The sequence below is a fragment of the Rhinolophus sinicus genome, chromosome 18 (assembly GCF_057876585.1).
Source record: "Rhinolophus sinicus isolate RSI-liver-muscle chromosome 18, RSI-T2T, whole genome shotgun sequence".
NCBI lineage: Eukaryota > Metazoa > Chordata > Mammalia > Chiroptera > Rhinolophidae > Rhinolophus > Rhinolophus sinicus.
In genome coordinates this window covers 11,383,779-11,409,424 of record NC_142518.1, presented here as the reverse complement: position 1 = coordinate 11,409,424, position 25,646 = coordinate 11,383,779, and the positions used below count along the sequence as shown (strand labels likewise).

General features: G+C 44.3%; 1 protein-coding gene across 5 annotated transcripts in view; it reads left to right on the top strand.

Moving 5' to 3' along the window:
• The window catches only part of RAI2 (retinoic acid induced 2), a 72,506-nt gene that overhangs the window by 34,099 nt on the left and 12,761 nt on the right, over positions 1–25,646 (top strand). Inside the window, exon 1 of one of the 5 annotated variants that reach the window (XM_019755379.3) lies at positions 15,541–15,612. The exons of the other annotated variants lie outside the window; for them this stretch is intronic. The gene's annotated coding sequence lies outside the window, so the exon portion shown is untranslated. Of the gene's footprint in view, positions 1–15,540; positions 15,613–25,646 lie in introns of those variants that run through there. 5 annotated transcript variants of the gene reach the window in all.

The following is a 25,646-nucleotide window of genomic DNA, read 5'->3' as shown; positions in this document are numbered from 1 at the left end:
GGTATTGATACAACCTATGAAGTGATCCCCCCATAAGTCCAGTACCCATCTGACACCCTGTGTTGTCCCTTACAGGGAATATATATTATTGATTATATTCCCCACCAGCTTTCCCATTTTCCCTTTTTCCACGGTGCCATCCCTCCCTCCTGTCCTAGGTACACAGCACTGCAGCCCGAGTTCAAATCCGAGCTTTGCCACCAAGTAGTAAGTTCCCTATTCCTTTCATGTCTCAGTTTCCTCATCTGTAGAGTAGTGATGATAATATCCCCTTTGTAGGGTTGTTTATCAGGACTGAATATTTGTAATCATTTAGAAGAGTACCAGCACATAATATAAACACGTTGTGTAAGTGTTTTGTAAATAAAATATCAGTCATCTAGATGAAGAAGCTCTGTGAAATACAGCCATTCAATGAATGTTTATTGGGTGCTGAACAAGGCCCCACTCCTACCTTCCAGGTGCTCAGAGTTTGGCCTGCAAAGGGGATCGGGGTCACAGGCTCCCCCCCTCCCTCTCAGCCCTAGGCAGCGCTGTGGGAGCAGAGCCCACCACCCTGGCCGTGCTGTCCTGTCTAGTCACCAGTGGACATGCCCTCGGACCTTAGGGCCCATGCAGTGCTTCTTACTCATCAGAAGTTGAAGGCTGCTCTACCTTGCATCATGCATCAGCTCAACATTCCATTGGCAGCAGCTCAACTCCCTGTAGCAGCTGTAGCTGAAATAAATGCAACCCTTTATTCAAAATTTAGGGGCACTGTGCTGAGGAATTTGAGCTATACCAGTCTTAGGGCACACTAGTTGGGAACATTGCCTTCCCTCCTTCCCTTCCTCCTTACCTGTTTCTTCCCTTCCCTCTCTTTCGCTCTCCCTTTCTCTCCCTTCTGTCCTCCCTTCCTTCATCCAAATAAATAATCTCTAAGGAGACTGTCTTGATTTGAGACTTAAAAGCTGAGAAGGAACCAGCTGCAACATTCCAAACTGATGAAACAGCCAGTGCAAAGGCCCTGAGGCAGCAAAAAGTGAGGTAGCTTCTAGGAAAAGAAGTATTCTGGTGGAGGAGGAAAGTAATAGGAGATGATATTGGAGGGGATAAAGTGAGGCTGGTCCCATACAGCTTGCCTTTCTTGACACTGCTTTGGTCAGTGTTCAGGGAATTGATTTTATTCTCTCTTTGGTAAGAGACTCACTGCAATGGTCACAGTGATGTTGGAGGTGGTGACGTCACTCTTGGTATCTAAGACTTCACTACATGCCCACCATCAACCTCTTTGGTGATTTTCTAGTTATGAGATAGTGCCAGCCCAGCCACACACAGCCCCTGGGCCTCCACGCCATCCATAACCCATGCTCATTGCAGAATGGCTGGCTGGGGGCTGCCTACAACACAGGAGACCTACCCAGGCCCCTTCTACGTGGGCCATGCAGTACTCAGGGGTGACCTCAGCCTCCTCAGTGCCCTGTTCTGATGGTTGTCCTCTGCGTGGCCTTTCACTTCCAAAGTCCACCCACCTCCTTAACCTTGCCTGAACTTTTAAGCCCAAGAATGGTAGGAAATCCCTCAGAATAAGTCCTTAAAGAGACATTCGACAAAGCACATATAAACTCACACTTGGTGAAAAGTGACTGTAGAAAAAAGTATGTTTAGCACAAGCTTAAATATTACCGTGCTTTTTATGCGGTCTCCCGCAGCATTTTGGAACCCTGACATTTTTCCTGACTGATCGTTCCCTTTGATTTTTTTTTTCCTCCACTGCTTTGATTTTGTAACACAAGAATAATATTTTTTCTGGACGAAACTTCTTATAAGTAGTCTTACCCAGGGAATGTTTTTAAATTTAAAGAAGATTCTATTTTCTGTTAAGCACCAAGAAGTACATACACATGCAAACATGTGTAAGAGCTTCCAATAGGATAGTCTGACTTTTTAAAGGCATATTTGCAAAATTTCCTCTTGATTCTATCCCCTAGTTAAAGCCCCATCATTTTAATCCCATTGCATACGCAGTGGAGAAGGCCCCTCATCACCTACACAGGAGAGAGCTGAAGGGCAGGCCTTGGTTCTTGACAAATGGATTCACCCTAATGTGCAGTGCCTTCCAAATGGACTCAGGGCAAATCCATCCCATTCTCAGAAAGAACGTTTTTAACTTCCCCAAGTTAAATACCCATCTTCAGTGTGTGGGACAAGGCTTCACAATGCTGACAGCTTTGTTCACACCTGCTGGCAGGATTGGATCACCTCATTCATTACCTGAAGGCAGATTTTACAGTTAACTTGTCCTGAGTGGGGAGACTAATAGAAGACTGCTCTGCTCAAAATCAGACATTGGACCCTGCTTCACTGAGATTTTTTTTTAATGGTTTAGGTAAATGGCTGGCAGGACACTCTGTTTACAATCTTTCTCCTATCTAAAAGTGTTTTTTTTTTTGCTTACACCACAGAACTCGGGGGTCTATACTGAGTTCTTATGTGAAAGTCTGTGCAAATCCCAAACCCTAATAAGTAAAACCAAAAAATATTGGCCTTGTCTGAGGGTGCCCTTCTCCCACTTCCCTACAGAAGTGGAATTGTAAGAGCACGGTCGCCCTGGAGTGTCCACTTTTCCACTTCTGTCACCCACGGATCTCTCTTTAATCAGAACTGCAGGCCCTTGGGAGAAAATCCAGCCAGCGCCTGCATTGCCTTGGGGTGATTCCAAGAAGTAGATTTTCTGGGTCAGTGGGTATGAATACTTTTAAATTGCCTTCCAGAAAGTTTTTAACCAATTTTATTTCCATGCCAGCAGACATTTGCTACGGTGCTGTATTCATTTGTTCATTCATTCATCCATCCATCCATTCATCCATCCATGTGTCTGTTCATTCACTTAGAGATTCAGCACCAAGACTGTATCCCAGGCACTGCGGACTCACACACAAATCCTAATCAGCTCCTGCCCTGGTTGGGGCTTGGTGGAGTTTCTGTCTTTGCGAAGAGGATTGAGGCTGTGTGTCAGTGCTTCCTTGAGGCCCGACCAGGATAAGCTCTCATTCATGTCAGGAGGAGGAGAGTCCAGACCTGGAGGTGGGGTTTTCATCCCTGGCAGTACCTTGGAATCACCTAAGGAACTCTAACAAATGTTGATGCCCGGGCTGACCATGGAAGATTCTGATTTCGTTGGTTGGAGTGTGGCCTGGGTATCCGGATCTTTTAAAGCGCCCAGCTGGGTCTCCGACGCAGCCTGAGTTGATTGTCCCTCCCCACCTTTAGTCCCGGGTAGTTTAGCCTAATGAAAACCCTCCATCAGGTTCCAACTGCCTCTGCTCGTGACCGTTTTCTTGTCACTTCAGACTCGATGGCAGTTACTGTTCCCCTGCACACCTTGCCCACCGTGGGCCATGGAAGGCCAGCGCCGTGCCAGGCGTAACACTGCTGAGAAAAAAAACCACCTCCTTTTCATCTGATTTATTGCTTCTTTATAGTTTAAATTAAATTCTCACATTATTTATTTAGTGTTCCACAGTGAGGGTCCTATCGTTATTATAATAACAATAGCTAACCCCTATGGAGTGCTTACTGTGTGCCAGGAACTGTTTCAAGTGTTTTGCATGTTAACTCACCTATTCCCCTTAACAACCCTGCGGCACATATGTTGTTATCACCCCATTGTATAGATGAAGATACTGAGGCATAGAGAGGTTAAGGAATTTGCTCCTGCTCCCACAGCCAGCAGTCCCTGGCCGAGCTGGGCATCTCCATCCTATTTCATCAAGTAGGGCTCCTCACTACAAGTTGGAAGGATTTGTCATGCTTCTACGTTATGTATTGTTTCTCAAGTTAGAACTACCGGCAGTGAGGGAGGGTAAACCTGTGCACTCTACCACCGCCCTGTCGCTTTCACAATGGCGAAGAGTGGCTTAGGACAGAGAGCTTAGCAAGGGCGTCTTTCAACAGCTTCTCAGCCAACAGTTTGAGTCACTTGAGTTGCATCCACTGGACCAAGTTTCAGTAACTAAAAGCAGACAGTTACCTGCACCAAGAGATGTCAGGCCCCTCTGCCATTAGCACTTTCACACACTTTGGGAATTGTTTCATGAAAAAAATGAGAGGTGAAGAAAAGCCTGGGCGTGATTCGGGAATAGCCTGACCTTGTCTCTTTGATGATACATAGAACTTCTCATGTGCTTATTCAATCACGGGAGAGTCAGAGGCTCTGAGAAGTCAGCGATTGTGACCTCTTGCGTCACACAGCCCAGCGTGGGGACCCAAGACGGAAACAGCATGTGTGTCTGTTGCCGTAGACCAGTCAGCAGACTAGAGGGCTGAAATCTCCTCCTAAAAGGAAGTGATTAGCTGGTTAAAGAGAAAAACAGATTTGAGAAATCCATTTACCCTGAAGGCTCAAGAGAGAATGCAGGTCAGGCTTACTCCAGTGTCTTTCCTTATGCTGTATCCTCCTGGTTTATTTCTTGCACCCACCTCAGAGTTTCAAACGAAAGGAAGTGGGTGAGCCTTTAAACCCTGACCTTCATATTTCTATCCACATTATTAGGAGTAAGAATTCTTGTCATTTGTTGAACTGAAGTAATGGCATTAAAATACGTGTAAAATTACTAATCTGCTACTCGTGTATTTCTCAATTATTTGTAGGTTATTAAGACAAATCCTTGCTTCTGCTTCTATGATCATAGCACCCAACTCAAATTTCAAAGGATGTCACTAGCACATCCTTGATTTTTCTCTTGAGAATAAATATTACCCAAGATAAGAAGATAACTGGGAAATATTCACGTGGATTTTGACATGGCCCTAAGGCTATGAAAGAATGTCAGAATCCTAATTAGTCTTTAAATAATCTTTATTGTGGTGGAGAACTTCTGCTTGGTAAAATACCATTTCAATATACTGTTTGTCACTTCATTACTTGCAAGCCACTTGGAGGCATTTTGTAGAATTCAAACCATTTGAGGGGGCGGGGGCGCAGCACACTGTCAGGGAAGTTGCACACAGCCTGGAACAGAGGAGACTTTGAATTCTACCCATAATCTTGCCCCTAAGTAGATACTGGCCTGGGGCAAATCACTCTTTCTGAGCCTTTGTTTCCCAATCTGAAAAATGGGTTGTACTATACTAGGTAGTCTTTGTAAAAGGAAAATTAGAAGGCCATATAGATCTAGTCCCTTGCCTTTCTTTTCTGAAGGGGCAGAGCTAAGGTCTATGGCCAGCTCAATCCACCAGCTCCAGCGGATGCCAGTACCTTCCTTATAAAGCCGCCCTGGGCTGTTTGCTGGCTAAACCGGGTGATTGGGTGGGACCTCCAGGGCTCTCACTAGGAAAACAGAAAATTCCCCTCTATCCTGCAAAATAGGAGACCTTTGCCCTGAAGGAATTTCTAACTTCCGCTCCAGCAGGGGCTTCTCTGGGTGCGCCCCATCCTGCAGACCCACTGAGGAGGTCTCAGTAGCAGCACTTTGAAACCTCTCCCACAGGGCCCCTCAGTTGGATAGCAATTGTCCAAAGACCAATGCGTTTTGGCTCTTGCTTGCCTTGATACTCCCTCCCGGTTCCCAAACACAAAAATATTGCCATTTCCTGGAAAGTGGTTTTGGCTCAAAGCCTGATAGCTATCCCACACTCTTGGGCCAACTTTCCTTGGGGCCTCTGTTCTTTTATTTCATTGAGTGTTTGTTTGGGGGCTGACTGTGCTTCCTCCTTCATTTGTACCTGGGGCAAAGGGCCCCTGGCAGGTGCCCTGGGAGGTGCCCACACCCCCTCACCGCCAGCAACCTCTACTCCACCTCCCCTCCCTCCACCATGCTCAGCAATTGGTCAAAACTCACAGTACAGCCAGCCCAATCTACTTTGGGTGTCCTTTTTCTTTTTTGCAGTTTAATAGTTTTTTCAGTGTCTCTTTTCTTAAATCAAGGGATAATTAACATAAAATCAAGTGATTCTTAAGTGCTCAGATGAATCAGTTTTGACAACTGTGTACACCTTTTTAACCACCACCTGAAAGAGGCTATAAAACATTCCTATCACCCCAGAAAAATCCTTCCCTCTCCCTCCTCTCCAGAGCAAGTACTTTCTGATTTCTATCATTATACATTTTTTTGGTCTGTTTTTGGACTTTTGCCTCAATGAAATCTTATAGCACATACACTTTTGTACCTGGCTTCTTTCGCTCAACACAGTGTTTTCGAGATTCATCTATGTCATTGCATGTGGCAGGAGTTCACTGATTTTTATTGCTGAGTAGAAGTCTGGTGGTGGGTGTTACACAGCGTGTTTATCCATTCACCTGTTGACAGACATTTGGGTTGTTTCCAGTTTGTGGCTCTTATGACCAGACTGCTATGAACATCTGTGTACAAGTTTTTGTGAGTATATTTTTCATTTCTCTTGAAAAGATACCTAGGAGTGTAATTGCTGAGCCTGAGGGTGGGCCGTTGTTAACGTCACTGGAAACTGCCAGACAGGTCCCTAAAGTGGCTGTAACTTTTTACCAGCAGCACACAAGTTGTCTCACACTCTTGGGCCAACTTTCCTTGAGCATTCCAGTTGCTCCATACCCTCACCAAATTTTGGTGCTACAGTCTTTTTAATTTTAGTTTTTCTAATGGATGTGATATGATGCCTCCTTTTTTTATTTTAAAGGACATTTTTAAGAATTTTCAAGCATGTCAGTCAGTGCCAGCTCAGACGCTGAAAGGGTCCTATGGGAGGGGAAGCCAAGTGTTACATTTTTATCGACGGGAGGTTTCTGATCATCGTCCCTGTCCCTGAAGCAGAGTCCATCCAGCCCAGAGGGCTGTCTACAGGGCAAGTTCAAAACCAGAACCTCAGAAGGGCCAGCCTGGGCAGGAGAAGGAGGCAGGTCAGAGAGTCAGAGTGGAGAGGGGAGGGGTCTCCTGCATGGGGCACTCAGAATCACACTGCGACAGCCAGTCTCAGGGCAAATTGTGCCACACATGCAAGGAAAATGAAAATCTGACATGTAAGTAGCCAGGAGGCACAGACCAGTTCATAGGCCTGTGCTAGGAGGTCCTAGCTGGCTGTCCTTTCAGCTGCTGTGACCACACATGGTAGGAAAGTTCCACTCAACACAGATAGTGACAACATTTGCAAGGCAGAATTTTGCTACCTTCTAGTTGACATAAGCAACCGGAAATCCTCCAAAACCAGTTGCCAAGCATGGGACCAGTTAGGTGGCAAGCACTGGAACCATCCTCGGGTTCTGGCTACAAGCTTTCCTGGATTTTCCAACTTTGTGTGCAAAATGAGGGGTGCCTCTAAATTATTTTGGCTAATCCATTTATCTTTAATATTGCTAATTTTCCCCATTTTAGTCATCACACTAATTAGCAAGCCACCCATTTCACCACCAAAAGAACATGTCTAATATTCCCTGTGCTCTGTAGCCAAGCCCCAAGCATTGACAGAAATGAAGAGATTACTGGAACTCCGCGGGCTGACTGGGTTACAGCTTCACCTACGTCACGGACCGGAAATGTTCCCACTATAGGTGCTGGTGCCCCTACTGTATAGAAAGTGTTCTGATCATTTCACTCCAATGGGGCAATGACCCAGAGTCTTTAGACAGATCAGTATTTTGGAAAGGAATCCAGAAAGAGGGGAATCATGTTGAACACAAAACAAGAGCTTGCGAGTAGGGAAATGTCAATGGTTGGTAGAAGGGGAGGATACTGTTAAATGGACGGTCTTTTGCCTAGAAAAAATTGCGTGGGGTACCAAGGCAAAGCTGACCCAGACCCCTGAGCCATAGATGATGAGCTCCCCAAAAGGAAAATCCACAGGGACCATTCCTAGAAAGTATCCAGTGTGGCTGGGGAAAGGGCAGAAATCCCAGGCTTCTCTGCTCTGCAAAACAACAAAACATCCACGGGTACAAAGAGAGAAGGGGTGTTGTGGTCCGAGCCGTTCACTCTGGCCAGATGCCAGGCACGCCAGCTCCATGGGTCTGTTTGCCTGTGTTGTGCCAGGGCCGTGCTGCTTCTCCGTCCCACACCGCCACTCACTCACATGGACGAGGGCTGCCTGTGGGTCTCCAGTGGGGGAAGGCTGCTGGCAGGCTTGCTTCATCCTGCTCTGTGAAGGCAGCTCCACAACCCCCTGCCCTCTCCCAACCCTGCCAGCTCAATGAATGCCAATGAAATAGACTCTTTCAGTGGCTATATATGCAGGAACCAAGCAAAGAATGGTCTCGAACCCATGTTAATAAATGCATTCAAGTCAGGAAGAACAGCCAAGGGTGTCTATCATTGCTTTTAGTGGAGAAAAGTTAGCATGTGGAAGCTCAGAATTGGGCTCTGAGCACTTGGGCTGCTCCTGTAGTCTGATTGTAAGCTAGTGGGGTTCACAATGCTCTGAAGCTGCAAGTCAGTCTGCCCCTAGCACTCGCTGTGTAGTGTGTCACTTTAAGTAATGCTAGCTGTTGTTACAAACAAATCAAAAGTGTATCATGGCTCAAACGCAATAGAAGTTTGTTCTTCCGTCACTTAAAGTGTAAATGGATGTTCCTGATGGCCGGTGGTTCTCCCTCAAACCATGATTCAGGCATGCAGGCCCTTCCATCTTGTGGGTCTACTATCTCTAATAGGTGGCTTCCAAAAGGTCCCTGTGCATCAAGCTGAGGGAAGGAGAAAGAGATTAGAGCATCACATAAGAAAGGTTTGTAGGAGCCAGGCTTGGAAGTGGTACATATCACTTCCACCCACACATTGTGTTGGCTAGAAGTCAGGCACATGGCCACCCCTAACTGCAAGGGAGGCTGGGAAATGTAGTGCAGGCAGAAGAGGAAATGGGTATGGTGAACAGTCAGCCAGACAGCAACAGATGAAATATATACCTGAGAAGGCTGGAAGTGAAGCCCTGCCTGGGACACAAGCTGGTCCAGAGGTGTAGGAAGGGAGAGTTGCGCTTCAAGAAGAAAGAAGAGCACCTGTGTCCTTCAGGGGCCAGCGATGGCTGGCTGCAGTGGTAATGGTGAAGGGGTAAGCACAGAGCTGGGCCTACTCCTGGTGCAGAAGGAGGCCAAGGAATTCTAGGTTCTGGTCAGAGGTGAGAAGTCAATTCCCCCTTCTCCTTCCCTTCCTGTCCTTCCCCATCTGCCAGCACACGTGATGCTAGGAACCTTTGCCCTCTCTTTTCCTCACCTCCTCCAGACCTGCCTTCCCTGCGCTGAACATTGTAGAAAACTCTTTCTCTCCCACCCATTCCCTGGGGAGTCACAGCTCAGTTCCTGGAAAAAAAAGAAAAAAAACGCCAACAAACCAATTCACACCAAGGCGGCCTGATCTGCTGGGGTTGCTGAGAAACTGAGATAAGAAAATGAATGTAAAATACCTAGCAGGGTGCCTGACACATAATAACTAAATCTTAGTAAATAGTTTATTGATATCATCTTGTGAGTGTGTGTGAGAGAGAGGGAGAGAGAAAAGGGGGAGCTGGCACAGCCCTGCCAATGAATCTCCTTTCTCTTCTTTCCAACCTAATGGTCTCAGTACTGCATCATGATCTCCTGTAGTTCATCAGGGCCAATGAACACATCAAAATTGTGGTTGAGTTGGCAGTCCTTTGGGGCACAAGGTTCATTGTTGAGGGGTAACTTTTAACACCCTTTGGAAGAGCTAGACACCCCTCTAATGTTCACAGCACCCCGTCTCGCCCTCAAGCCCTCCCCAGCCCTGGGCTCCAGCCACCCATCCTGCTGGCCAGTTCCCACACCTTTCCTCCTGTGCCCTTCCTCCTGTGCTTCTGGAAACCTCCCTCCATTCTACCATTTCCTCTGCTGAAATCCTACTCAAGTGGCCAGGCTCACTTCACATGTCACCTCCAGGAATAAGGGTTTAGTGGCTGGAACTCAGAGGTGGAGCAGGTGAGGACAAAGGAGAATCACCATGAATCTTGGTTGGGGATCTGCTTCGAGTGTTAGAGGGGCAACAGGTGGCCTCCTTCCTACTCACCCTCTGTGGGGTGTTTGTATGTGTGTCTGTAAACACATTTCAGGAGAACGCTCCCCTCCACAAAGAAAATAGGAAATAACACCTATATTCTTCATTGTCAACTAGCTAGATGTTACACAGCAGCTTTTTCCTTCCCCCATCTCAACCTTGTGTTGTTTATGCTGTATTAGCTGCAACCACCATACTCGCTTTAAGATAATAAATACAGTGAATTCATCAGACTTCAAAAGGCTCACCAACCCTAAGATTCTTCCAAGTGTGGTGTTCTGCTTTTGAGAGTGCTCGCCTCCAGGCGGAGGGGTGCTTCTGACAAAGCAATTTCAGAAAGCAGGCTCCCTGTTTAAAAAATGAGCGCTCTCCACCCTCTTCGTCCTGCATTGTCTGTGTACTTCTTGGGTCAAGGTTGCTGTTGTTGTTATTATTATTATTATTATTATTGTAGGTGGTATGCAGCTGATGAAATGAAGTGGTGTTTATTTATTGTTTTTCGGTCCATGAGTTGGAATACAAAATCACCAGAAGAGAAACTCCCTCTGTGACTCATCCCAGGAACATCTTGCATTCCAGCCAACACAAATATGATTCAAAGAACTTTCTCGAGGGCTCCAGTTATATTCTAGCAAAGGAACGCATTAGCCAAGCTGCCCATCTCTGGACCGTTTTGCTTTTGGAAAGACAGCCATGCCTGGTCTCCTGATGTGCCTGGCTTTTTACAGGATCTCGAGGTGCACTTCTTGTGAGCTGATTCCTTTGTAGCTTGGCGATGATCATAATAGAGTGTCTTCTTCACAGTGGTCATAGAAAGTGTCACCTGTTGGGGAAACACCTGGTTTGGGGTTGTGGTGGTCTGAATTGCTGACGTGTGAGTCTTCATGTAATAAATAAGCACTGGAACTTGCCAGGGCATGGCTGGTATAAAGCAGACATGGTTGGTGCTCTGCCCCTGTGTCCCATCAGACTGGCCTCTATGTTCCAAAGACTGCTTAAAGCCAATACCTGTGATGCTCCCTGGGCCTTTTTTTGATCTCAGTAGCACACTAGACCCACATGCTGGGCTAGCTGGAAGTGCCAAGGAATGAACACATCTTCCAGGAGCAGCCCTTGACCAGTGACGGATGAGGATAAACATGCCAACGCCAAGGCGTGTGTTCTCCATTCTCTCCCAGCATGCCCCAGTGGAATTGAGCCCCAGTTGCCAGCAGTGGTAACTTACTTGATAAATTGGCTTCCTTCCTTTCCCAGTCTCACTGCCTCATTCCTCTACTGCTATTTTCTGGGATCTTCTCCCAAATAAACTACTTTCAATCAAGTCAATCTGTTTGTGGGGGAACCCAAACTAAGATAATGAACCAGTTGGGTCCACCAAAAACCAACAGCTTCCCCCTTTCACCCTCCTCACCATGTCTCCCACTATTGGTCATGGTCATTAAGTTTCCGTTCTGGCTGTAGTACTGCAATAGCATGTTGTGCATTGGGGGCAGGGGGCGGGAGAGAGCTGTCCTTTGAGAACCCCTAACTTCTGCACAGAAACCTAGTACGATGGAAACCAGAGTTGCAGTAAGTAGCCAGTTCAGTAACAGGGTAAGTAAGGACCATGAAGTAAGGACAATTCCAGATACTGCTAAAATCTCCAGACCCAGGAGGCACAGACTCACAAGGTGGCATGTGAACAGTCAGTATTTGTGGATTGAGTTTATAAAGGAATGAAGCATTGACTCACATTAATTTCCTCTCTTAGCTCCGAGTGCTTAAAGGTTGAGGCTATATCCCACCCCCTTTGTGAACATCAAGTGCTTTTAAATGGAACCAGCAAAATGGTCATGGCTGTAGGCTCTTGTCTATATGGAGAGATTTCAAGACATATTAGGAAGGGCCCTCCTCATGATTGGTATCTGAAATCCCTCAATTAGAGTTTCATTTCTTTGTCCATAGCTTTATCACTGACTGAACTATGTTTATTTTACCAATAAAGGAAAGAATCTTGAACTTGTCAGTCATAGACCGCAGTGAGAATGAGTTTATCCGCTTCTTTATGGAAAACTCAATTTTGATGGGGAAAACCCAATTCTGACTACCCAAGAAGGGGTGAGAGGTAGACAGAAATGAAGATCAGGAACCAAAAGAAGATAAATCTATGTTTTTTTTTCCCTAGCACTGACAGCACAACCAAGTCACAAGTGAATGTGCTTGGTGGCTTTAAAAGCATGGACCTATGTAATTTTACTAACCATCGTCAGCCCAATAAATTTTAATTTAAGAAAAGACGAAAATAAGTAATAGGCGAAACTGTGTGATATATATATATATATATATATATATATATATATATATATATATACACACACACACACACACACACACACACACATATAGGAACTCAACTTTCTAAGAATCTAGATCTATTTTAAAATAAAATCTTATTAAAATTGAAAAAAAAAAAAGCATGGGCGCTTTCCCCAAATTTGTATGACCTTCCTAATGTACCTCTAGTACTGGTGAACAATTTCATGTTTCCCCCACGTTCTCATTCTACTAAGAAGCTGCAGTCCCCACCTCTCGTCCACCACGCTATGCAGTAACCAAGCTGTTGTAGCTCAGCAGCGTCCCCTTGTGGCCAGCTGAATAACACTCATTCAATGCTTTCCTCAGAGCTTTCCTCAGTTTCTCTGTTTTATCTCTTCCATTTGAGCAGCTTCTTTCTTGTTTGGACCTACACATACTTTTTAATCTTCTCCCCCTTTCCTGCAACCCTTGCCCAGTTATCTTAGAAAATCTCTTTGCTGTCTCTCTCCTTCTTGTTCTTACCCTCTTCCTCTTTTCCACCCCTCCCTTGTTTTTGTTCCTCTTGTGAGTGAGAAAATTGATGCTAATCCTGCTCCTAAGCAGGAGAGGAGAGCGATTTGGGCCCTTGTGTCAGCAACCAGAAGGAAAACAGTAGAACCTGAAGTGATTCTATACAGCATAGGCAATCAGCAGTAACTTCAGAACCTCGCAAGTGCTTGTGGGGGTGGAAAATACTTGTCCTCCCTCCCTTAGAAGTTCTGGCTGGTCTAATCAAATTAACATGAGACAGATTAACATGATAAGATCACCAAATTTGTTACATATGTGCATATGTGGGTTCACTAAGAATATGGGACCCCAGGATACATTGGCAGTTGAGGCTTACAAGCCATTCTCGACTAAGGAGAGGGAGGCAGCTCTGGGACTTCAAAGGGAAAGCAGGCAATTCACAGGTGGATGAGAAGGAGCAAATATTTGGTAAACAAATTCTTGCTGGGCCACCCAGAAACAATGGGACACAGAGGGGCGTCTAATAAACAGACTCTCTTGGTTCCTCCCTGTCTGCCACACTTAGTTCCTCTGTGCTGAGGTGAATATGCTAAGGTTCCCTTCTGAAGCAGGTTTTGCCACCTGATTCTTCTAGGCAGGTGAGGGGGAGGTAAAACAAACAAACAAACAATAACAAAAAACACCTCTTTTTGAGCTGGTTGGGCTTTCATTATTTTCAGCATGAAATATCTGTATGCCAGGGTGGGTGGCACATTCTGGGGACACTCAGTTCTGGACCCCTACATGCTCATGAGTCTATATTCAAGATACAAAAGGCTCTGGCCACCTCTTTTTTTCTCCCCCAGCCTTTCAGCCTGGGGGAAATAGATTTTTGTATTTATTTATTTAATTGTTTTCCCACTGTCTTTTATTTCCAGTAGTGCAACAATGTGGCTTTCTATTTTCATTGCAAATGTTCAATATTTCAGCTAAGTTGGGGGTTAAGTGAGTTTTTGTGGAAACCTCACCATCAGGTGTAACATTAATTCTATGGTAAATGCCTTCCCAGTTCCTAGCAGCAGATTTTAAAATGTACCTTTGGACAAACAGGGTTTTAACTTGGAGGGTGAATGTATGAACCTACTGGGAGCATTTGTAGTGTTACTTACGATGCTCAGACGAAATACAGGCAGTGGATCTGATAATAATGACAGTGACTGGTGATGAGATGACAGTGATGATGATGGTGGTGATGGTGATGGTGATGATGGTGGCCATGTTTTATTGAGCACTTTCCATGCGCCAGGCACTGTGCCAAGTATTTTTCATAGATTATTTCCTACAATTGTTACAACCACCCTAGGACATTTTTAAATTCCCTATTTGTGGCACACAGAGAAACTGAGGCTTAGAACCAACTTACCCAAGGTCACATAGCTAGCAAAGGTAGGCAGAGCTGAAATTTGAACCTAGGCCTGTTTGAGTTCAAAGCTTGTACTTCTGACCACTCTCAGGGGGGGCTCAGTGACCACGGTGAGACTGGCGCTGTTTCCATGCCAGGGGTTGGTGAAGGGCTCAGATGCATTAGGAGAAAGGGAAAATCTGAACTCCAGTCCTTTGTACTTTACAAATCTACACCCCTTCCTTCCAGTGACCCCTTAGAGGGTCTATTTCTGGCACACTAGTCTCTGGAAAATGTCCTGCTAATGACACGGGATTATAAACAGCCCTTTTCCCAGAACAAAAATTTAACCTTTGTATCTCAATCTAATTAGAAGTATTTTCTCTTCCAGAGGCAGGTTCTCCCACTTTGTTCCATATTTAAGAGGTTTCATGCCAGGAAAATCTCTAAAAACCATAGCTTTTTGAGATAGACCCTGGCCTGGGACCTTAAACATGTCTGCACAGAATGGCTGTCCCAGCAGCTGCACCTGAGGGTATCTGCGTGTCCAGCTGAATGCTGTGGGACCTTGGCTGGAGTTGGGGACAGGCACTCACTGACTCTCACAGCCCACAGTCCAGGTGATTGTCCCCTGCCACCAGAAGCAGTTCTTCACGATTTTCTCCTGTGATTCTGAGGTGTGCCTCTCACGTTCTACCAAGGTTCACCAAGACCTGAGGAGGGCATTGCTTTCCTCTTAGTTTCAGAGGCAACCCTCTCTGGGAAACAGCATTTCTTCCTTACTTTAGAGAGGTCTTTGCAATAACTATTGTCTCTTCCCTTTGCTATCTAGGGACGGGCATTCTTCTTTAGAGACTTACTCCTTTACCTCTGCAAGAAATATGGGCCTTAAAGGAGCCCTGTTAGAAGCACATAACCCTGGGAGAATATCAATTGGTTAATAATTTGGGAAGTGAGCCGAGAAAGGAGGCAATGAGCCTGTGGAGAAAATAGTGCCAGGGTGGAAGAATAGGAAATTCATGCCTGGCACACAGTAGGTGCTCAGATAGCTTTTGAAGGAATAAATGAATGGGTGTGAACCTAGTTCCCTATTCCAGCCCTGCACACAGGCCTGCAACGCCCAGGGCTGCCATAGGTCCTTTGTGGGCAGGCTGGAGGTTACCCGGAATGTGAAATGTGATCAGAAATGCAAAGACAGCTGACACGCTCCACCTGGGCAAGAAAGGAGGCAGGGAAACCTTCTTGTGCCTTCCCCAACCAGTCTCCCAAACCCCTCTTGTGCTCTGGTGGAACCCAGCGAAAGCCACCGACAGAAAACCAGGCCTGTGAGCTGTTGGCTCTAGTTGTGAAGTTCTCCCTGTGCTCTTTGGATTTTTCCAGCTTTAATATCTCTCTTTTCAACCAGGTTTCCACAAATTGTTTACTTGGCAAGGCCCAGCCCTAACCTGAGATGCTGCAGGGACCACATAGTAGGTACGTTTGGCATATAGTAGGTTCTTTGCCAGTGCTCTGATGTCTTCTGATCACAGACACTGCTCTGCTATGGGAAGTTGAGTCCCAAGAGAGACAAACCATGGTCTAACTGAAGCTGGAGGGTGAGGTCTTCTTACCTTCCTTTCAGCCTTTACTCCCCCTGATGTTGTTTAAAGATGAACGCGAACTGCCAGAAGAACCCACCTCGTTTCTCCAACCTCTCCATGTTCACCGTTTCTGGCCCCTCCCTCCAAGCTGCTCACCTCATCCCCCTGTGGCCTGGAATTGGGAGGACAAGGAGTGGTGTTTTCTCAGTGGTCATAGGAGTGGCCCAGCAAGACCCCCCACAGCCCTTCCCTTCCTCCATTTCTCCCTGAATGCTCATACTTCCCCATCCTTCATGGCCCACACAATTCCTCGAAGGCCAGGTTTAACTCCTTCTCAGCAGATACTACTCACTCCTGGGAGGCATGAATTGACTTTCCACCCCAACATGAGAATGAAGCAGTACCCCGTGTCACAGAAAGAGAAACTGAGTCCCCGGGATAGAAAATGACTTCCCCACTGTAATGAAAAGCTCACGCGTGTGTGTCTTGAGTCTCATCTCTTCTATTTCAATCATTTGTCAATTAGGTATCACAAACTCAGGTTTATTTCATCTTTTTTTATCAAGCTCCCCCGCCCCCTGCAAATTCTATTGACATTTTGATGGTTGAATCAGACCATCCCGCACACTGGTGTTCAGTGTGGTTACAATAGAGATGTAACAAGGGATCCCTTAGACTCAAGTGAAATTTGAAACCAAAGCCATGGGTGAGGGCCTGAGCTTTTGAAGGAGCACAGGTCTGGGAGTCCTCTGAGCCTCACTCAACCTCTGAACCTCAGTTTCCTGGTCTGCGAAATGGGAGGGGTAAACTAGGCCAGTGACCCCATGGCTTTTTCAAGCAGGGGGACTCTGGAACTCTCACTGGGCCTTGAGAGCATCGTCTTTCCAGCTGAGTTGCAACTTTTTCATTCTTGCACACCTATCAGAAAAAAATTTTGGATCTTGGTTTCCGGAAAAATGGCGGCGTGAGGTGAGCCTCTGTAAAGCTCCCCTGGAATTTACAACGAATCGAACAACAAAAACTCCACAAAGGACTCCCTGCACAGCAGACAGGCAAGACGAAGAGGCCCACTACTGAAATCACCTACAGGTGGGAGATTCGCGCGAGTGGGGGAGGAGGAAAGGGAGAAGTGCAGAGACGGAGCCGCGCGGGCGCAGGACGCAGACCTAGCTCAGTGCGCCGAGCTCGCTGCTTCCCGGAACTACCGCAGCTGCGGGAGAGGGAAGAACTCGGACTGCTAGGGCTCCGCTTATGGCCCACAGGGCTGAGGGGACAGCATATAACATGGCTGAACCCAACGCTCACGGCAGAGACCTCAGAGAAAAGACTGAGGGAAGAAGGCTGAAAACGGTGGTTTAAGCCCGCACTGCCGAGCAGAGAACGGAGCCTTAGGCACTGAGACTAGCCGCCCCCTCCCTCCCCTCCCAGAGCTCGTCCCGCCCCCACCTGCCTGGTGCTAGAAGCGGAACAGTAGCAGTGTCAGAGCAAAATAACAGAATATTTGCTGTTCTGAGAACTGTGGGCCACAGACACAAATTCGCAGCCCAACTAGTCCCGGAAAAGGGGAGGGAGCTGTGGAAGCAGGACCGGCTGTGGTGGTGGTCGCCGCCATTGCTCTGGGCCACCTCTCACAACTCACCCCGCCCCTGGCCCCACCGATCTGGGCGGATCCCTGCAGGAGTAAACAGAACTGCTGAAACACACAGGCTCTAAATCTGGAGCTGGAAGAGCTTTGGAACTTCAAAAGCTCTCCGCATACCCACATGGACACTGCACCCTGTGACCTAGACAAACTATTAACAGAGGAGAAGCCCATCTCCCAGGGAATCCCCCCATTGTGTGAGAAGCTGGAATAGTGCAGAGAAAACATAGCACTACCGTGTGGGAGAAGAAAAATAAGCTGCAGTTGGAGAAAAAATAAAACATTCTACCAACAAGTACTGGAAAACAAAAAGACCGCTTCCTATCAACCTGTTATAGAAGCCACTCCTGTAGATGTCTAGGAAGAGAAACAGTAAACCAGTAATCGCCATGAATAACCAAGGCAACAAGATATCTCAGAAAGAAAGTGAAAAATCTCCAGAAAAGGCACTTAAAGATACAGAAATATGTCACTTAAATGACAGAGAATTCAAGATTGAAGTTCTGAAAAAACTCAATGAGATACAAGAAAACACAGATAGGCAGTTAAATGAACTCAGAAACACAATCAAAGAACAGCATGATCAGTTTACGAAAGAGATTGAAATTTTAAAAAAGAACCAAATAGAATTTCTGGAGATTAAGAACTCAATAGAAGAAATTAAGAATGAAATAGCCAGCTTAGGTAGTAGAGTTGACCACATGGAGGAAAGAATCAGTGACATCGAAGATAGAAACCTGGAAATGACACAGATAGAAGAAGAAAGAGACTTGAGACTTAAAAGAAATGAAAGAACTCTACAAGAACTTTCTGACTCCATCAGAAAGAGCAATATAAGAATAATGGGCATACCAGAAGGAGAAGAAAGAGAGAAGGGAACAGAGAATATATTCAAACAAATTCTCGATGAGAACTTCCCAAACTTGTGGACAGAACTGGACCCTCGAATCCAAGAAGCAAATAGAACACCTAGTTACCTCAATCCCAACAGGCCTTCTCCAAGGCACATTGTATTGAAGCTGTCCAAAATCAACGACAAAGAAAGAATCTTCAAGGCAGCCAGGGAAAAGAAGACGGTAACTTACAAAAGAAAGCCCATTAGATTATCATCAGATTTTTCAGCAGAAACTCTACAAGCCAGGAGGGAGTGGAACCAAATATTCAAACTATTGAAAGAGAGAAATCATGAGCCAAGAATAATATATCCAGCAAAGATATCCTTTAGATATGAAGGAGGAATAAAGACCTTTCCAGACATACAGAAGCTGAGGGAATTTTCTAATACACGACCTGCACTACAAGAAATACTAAAGGAGGCTATTCGACCACCATCAACAGGGACAATTTGTGGCAACCAAACTCAGAAAGGGGGAGAGTAAAGGCCTGAACCGGAATGTGGGAATGGAGAAAGTAAGCATGCTGAAGAAAATGGAATACTCTAAATATCAAACTTTCTTTTACATAAACTTAAGGGTAACCACTCAAAATAAATCCAGAACTGAAATATATACTGTAATAAAAGAAGAAACACAGGGAAACATCATAGAATACCACCACACAGAAATAATAGACAACAACAAAAAGGCAAAGAAACAATGGAGACACAGCCTTACCAGAAAACTAAAGATAGAATGACAGGAAATCCTCACATATCAATAATCACCCTAAATGTAAATGGACTGAACTCACCAATAAAAAAGCACAGAGTAGCAGATTGGATCAAAAAACTAAACCCAACCATATGCTGTCTCCAAGAGACACATCTCAGCTACAAGGACAAGCATAGACTCATAGTGAAAGGGTGGAAAGTGACACTCCAAGCAAATGGTACCCAGAGAAAATCAGGTGTAGCCATAATGATATCAGATGAAACAGACTTCAAGGTGAAAAAGATAACAAGAGGCAAAGATGGACATTTCATAATGGTGAAGGGGACTGTACAACAAGAAGACATAACAGTCATCAATATTTATGCCCCCAATCAGGGAGCACCGAAATATACCAAGCAACTACTAACAGAACTAAAGGGAGAAATTGACCAAAATACAATTATACTAGGGGAATTAAATACATCATTGACAGCTATGGATAGATCATCCAAACAGAAAATAAATAACGAAATAGTAGCCCTAAATGACACATTGGATGAAATGGACATAATTGACATTTATAGAGCACTTCATCCTAAAACATCAGACTATACGTTCTTTTCTAGTGTACATGGAACATTCTCAAGGATAGACCATATATTGGGACATAAAATCAGTCTCAACAAATTTAAGAAGATTGAAATCATACCAAGCATATTTTCTGATCACAAGGCTTTGAAATTGGATATCAACTGTAAAAAGAAAGCGGGGAAAAACACAAATACATGGAGATTAAATAACATACTTTTAAAGAAGGACTGGGTCAAAGAAGAAATTAGAGGAGAGATCAAAAGATACATAAAAACAAATGACAATGAAAATACATCCTACCAAAGTTTTTGGGATGCAGCGAAAGCAGTTTTAAGAGGGAAATTTATCTCATTACAGGCCTATCTCAAGAAACAAGAAAACTCCCAAATAAATAACCTCATGTTACACCTTAAAGAAGTAGAAAAAGAAGAACAAGTAAAACCCAAGGTCAGCAGAAGAAAGGAAATAACAAAAATCAGAGCAGAACTAAATGAAATAGAGAACAAAAAGACAATAGAAAAAATTAATATGACAAAGAGCTGGTTCTTTGAAAAGATTAACAAAATTGACAAACCCTTGGCTAGACTTACTAAGATAAAAAGAGAGAAGACACTGATTAACAAAATCAGAAACGTAAAAGGGGAAGTTATCACGGACACCACAGAAATACAAAGGATCATCCAAGAATACTATGAAGGACTATATGCCACCAAATTCAACAACCTAGAAGAAATGGACAAGTTCTTAGAAACATATAGCCTTCCAAGGCTGAACCATGAAGAACTGGAAAATCTGAACAGACCGATCACCAGTAACGAAATTGAATCAGTCATCCAAAACCTTCCCAAAAGCAAAAGTCCGGGACCAGTTGGCTTCACTAGTGAATTCTACCAAACCTTCAAAGAGGATCTAATACCAATTCTGCACAAACTCTTCCAAAAAATTGAAGAAGAGACAGTACTCCCTAACTCATTTTATGAGGCCAACATTACCCTGATACCAAAACCTGGTAAGGACAGCACAAAAAAAGAAAACTACAGACCAATCTCTCTAATGAATACCGATGCAAAAATCCTAAATAAAATTCTAGCAAATCGAATACAACAATGCATTAAAAAGATTATTCATCACGACCAAGTGGGGTTCATCCCCAGGGCACAAGGATGGTTCAACATACGCAAATCCATCAATGTGATACATCACATAAACAAAATAAAGGACAAAAATCATATGATTATATCAATTGATGCAGAAAAAGCATTTGACAAGATACAACATCCATTTATGATTAAAACACTTAATAAAATGGGTATAGAAGGAAAATACCTTAACATAATAAAGGCCATATATGACAAGCCCTCTGCTAATCTCATAATTAATGGAGAAAAACTGAAGCCCTTTGCTCTACGTTCAGGAACACGACAGGGCTGTCCCCTATCACCTCTGCTTTTCAACATAGTGTTGGAAGTCCTTGCCAGAGCAATCAGGCAAGAGAAATAAATAAAAGGCATCCAAATTGGGAAGAAAGAAGTTAAATTATCACTCTTTGCAGATGACATGATGCTATATATAGAAAACCCTAAAGATTCCACCAAAAAGCTATTAGAAACAATCAACGAATACAGTAAAGTTGCTGGCTACAAAATCAACGCACAAAAGTCCATTGCCTTCCTATATACTAACAATGAAATCTCAGAAAAAGAAATACAAAAAACAATTCCTTTTGCAATTGCAGCAAAAAGAATAAAATACCTAGGAATAAACTTCACCAAGGATGTGAAAGACCTATATGCTGAAAACTATAAGACATTTTTGAAAGAAATTGAAGAAGACACAAAGAAATGGAAAGACATTCCGTGCTCATGGATTGGAAGAATCAACATAGTTAAAATGGCCATATTACCCAAAGCAATATACAGATTCAATGCAATCCCCATCAAAATCCCAAGGGCATATTTTAAAGAACTAGAAAAAAAAATCATCAGATTTGTTTGGAACCACAAAAGACCCCGAATAGCCAAAGCGATCTTAAGGAAAAAGAACAATACTGGAGGTATCACACTCCCTGACTTCAGCTTGTACTACAGGGCTACAATAATCAAAACAGCATGGTATTGGCAGAAAAACAGACACATAGACCAATGGAATAGAATTGAGAACCCAGAAATAAAACCACATAAATATGGACAGATAATTTTTGACAAAGAAGCTGAAAACATACAATGGAGGAAAGACAGCCTCTTCAATAAATGGTGCTGGGAGAATTGGATAGCCACGTGCAGAAGAATGAAACTGGACTGCTATTTGTCACCATGTACCAAAGTTAATTCAAAATGGATCAAAGACTTAAGCATAAGACCTGACACAATAAACTGCATAGAAGAAAACATAGGTACTAAACTTATGGACCTTGGGTTCAAAGAGCATTTTATGAATTTGACTCCAAAGGCAATGGAAGTAAAAGCTAAAGTAAACGAATGGGACTATATGAAACTTAAAAGCTTCTGCACAGCAAAAGAAACCATCGACAAAATAAAGAGGCCACCAACTGAATGGGAGAAGATTTTTGCAAACAGTGCCTCCGACAAGGGCCTAATATCCAGAATATACAAGGAACTCATGCAACTCAACAACAAAAGAACAAACAACCCAATTGAAAAATGGGCAGAGGACCTGAAGAGACATTTCTCCAAAGAGGACATACAAATGGCAAATAGACATATGAAAAAATGTTCAACATCACTAATCATCACAGAAATGCAAATCAAAACCACAATGAGCTATCACCTCACCCCAGTCAGAATGGCTATCATCAACAAGACAAATAGTAACAAGTGTTGGAGAGGCTGTGGAGAAAAAGAAACCCTCATACACTGTTGGTGGGAATGCAGACTGGTGCAGCCCCTATGGAAGGCAGTGTGGAGGTTCCTCAAAAAATTACGAATAGAATTGCCATATGACCCAGCAATTCCTCTCCTGGGTATCTACCCAAAAAATCTGAAAACATTTAGAGATAAAGACACTTGTGCTCCAATGTTCATTGCAGCTTTGTTTACGGTGGCCAAGACATGGAAAACAAAATGTCCTTCGATAGATGAATGGATAAAGAAGTTGTGGTATATATATACAATGGAATACTATTCGGCGGTAAGAAAAGATGATCTAGGAACATTTGTGACAACATGGATGGATCTTGAGAGTGTAATGCTGAGCGAAATAAGTCAGACAGAAAAAGCAGAGAACCATGTGATTTCACTGATATGTGGTATATAAACCAAAAACAACAAAAGAACAAGACAAACAAATGAGAAACAGAAACTCATAGACACAGACAATAGTTTAGTGGTTGCCAGAGGGTAAGGGGGGCGGGGGGTGGGGGGTGGGAGATGAGGGTAAGGGGGATCGAATATATGGTGATGGAAGGAGAACTGACTCTGGGTGATGAACACACAATGGGATTTATAGATGATGTAATAGATAATTGTACACCTGAAAGCTATGTAATTTTACTAACAATTGTCACCCCAATAAATTTAATTTAAAAAAAGAAAAAATTTTGAACACCCCTCTCCACACACACACATTATTAACTTATGTCTTCCTATATTTATTACATATGCTATAAAATAAGAAAAATAGGCATAAAAAGGATGAGGCAATAACATGAACGTAACTAAGTCTTATGGCATCCCCGGGATGACCTCACCTTGCTCTCTGGGAAGACCTTGGCGTACCCTGGTTTTGATGGCCAGTTTACGATTTTAGGGCCCACCGCTTCCTCTGCCTGACTCGCCCACCTCTTCCCTTTTTCACCAATATCCCATCAAAGCTAAGATTTGCACTCTGTCTTCTCTGGCAGACTTCCCCGCAGCACTGTCCATCTTCAGGAAGGTGATGCTCGTAAACCACATGGATGGTAAACCACGTGGCCACCATTGGATGGAAGGAGAACTGACTCTGGGTGATGAACACACAATGGGATTTATAAATGATGTATTACAGAATTGTACACCTGAAACCTATGTAACTTTACTAACAATTGTCACCCCAATAAATTTAAAAAAAAATAAATGAAGTAAGACATGAAGTAAGACATGAGGAAACGTATTTCCAAAGCTAACCTGGGTGGTCAGATTACTTTGGAGGGTTGTGGGCATATAGATCTCTGGATGTAAAAGGCAGTCAGCCCTAAGGTGGGTGCCTATTTTGTGTATTCTTCATATTTGAAACAATTTGCGAAGACCTTTATGTGGTAATTATGTTCACAGCTTCAGTAGAAAGTCCCTGTGCTGATGTTTAAAGCTCAGAAAATTTAATCGCTGGGGCAAGTAATTGACCATTATTACACCCTATGGGGAAAGCAAAACCATTTTTTACCCAGTTCGAATTACCTCTTAGATATTTAGTGCATATCAGGTCCTGAATGGTGAAACCATATCCATGTTGTATTAAAGGGTGGAAATTATGCTTTGCTCATTTGGTTGGTGATTTTTATACAGAATTCAGTCAGTCATCGAGTGGGCAGCTGAAATACTGGATTGAAAGCAGAACATAGACTCAGAATAGTGTGTCAATGGAAGAGAGCAGGATTCTTAGCAGAGGTTTCTGGGACGTTAGCCTTGCAAGAGGGAGAGACATCTCATGTTGTCCTGGTGGGGGGGTGGGGGTGACATGGGGAGACACTGGGAGACTGGGTGAGGGATTTCGGGGTTGATGGCTTTCCTCTTTTCTGTGAAGCAAGAAGCAAGGTCAGCCACAAATAAGAAAGTTGGCTGATCAACTGCCTTGTTCTCTGGCCGTTGGATGGAGGGTTCCCAACTTGACTACACATTACAATCACCCAGGGAAGTTTGCAAAACCCCAATGACCTGGCTGTACCCCAGACCAATTAAATCCCAGTCTTGGTGGGGGGACCCAGGCATCAGTACTTTTGAAAGATCTCAAGCAATCCTAAGGGGCAACCAAGTTTGAGAACCGGCTAAGCCAGCACTTGTCAGACTGTAATGTGCACACAAATAGCTGGGAGCTTGTTGACATGCAGATTCTGATTCAGGAGGTGTGGGTGGGACCTGAGAATCCATATGTTTAGCCAGCTCCCTGGAGATGTGGCTGTTGCTACTTTAGGGACCCCACTTGGAGCCACAAGGACACAGACAGTCCAGTTTTGACCTGAAATAATTGATAACTGCCTATAGGCTCCCCAAAAAGCAAAGCTCTTGAGTTGGGAAACACAAATCTTCAGAGAATTACCAGGATATATTTTTTAAAAATGAATGTTTTAGAGCAGTGATGTCCAAACTTTTTTCAACGTTTTTCACCAAAGGCCATATGTGGTAAAATATACAAACAGCCAGGCCACTCGAGGTGAAGTACGTATTGCCTCACCTGGTTTAGTTAAATAAAGTAAATATATTTTTGGAATTTGCTGTGGGCCAATAAAAAATGGATCGCGGGCCGCAGTTGGCCCACAGGCTGCAGTTTGGACACCCCTGTTTTAGAGGAAGGAATTTATCTTGATAGAAAAATCTGGATGAGGCTTATTTCAGTGGAAGAGGAAAGCAGGGCACATCTGTAGGCTGTTGGGGCTGCAGGGGGCATCCCCAGGCACAGGGCCAGAAGCAACGGCCCCTGGCTTCAGATACTATGAAGTAACCTCAGCCCGTGCTACCTCAGTACCCACCCCTAAAACATTTGCTAGGAGTGCTTGGCACTGTGGACCACGGACCTTGTGGTCTTCTTGATAGTTGTTTCTGTGGTGAAAATACTTTCAATTCACAAAATAAAATCAAGCCTCTGTCCAGAAGGTCATCTGGGCATCTAAGAGAGGCTCCCAACGTGCCCCAGGGTTTTTGTCCAAATTCTTGGCTCAGAAACTAGGTTTTGTCTGAGGTGGTCTCAGAGACCCTGCCCTGGCCCGGTGTGGCGTTCACAGTCACATTCTGAACTTCCTTCAGTTTCAGTTGCTGCAGGCCCTTGAGGGGGGCCCCATAGAATCATTTAGGATGTGGCTGAGGGCATTAGGGGTGAGGGTTTTAGGTTATGTGTGTGTGTGTGTGTGAGAGAGAGAGAGAGAGAGAGAGAGAGAGAGAGAGAGAGAGAGAGAGA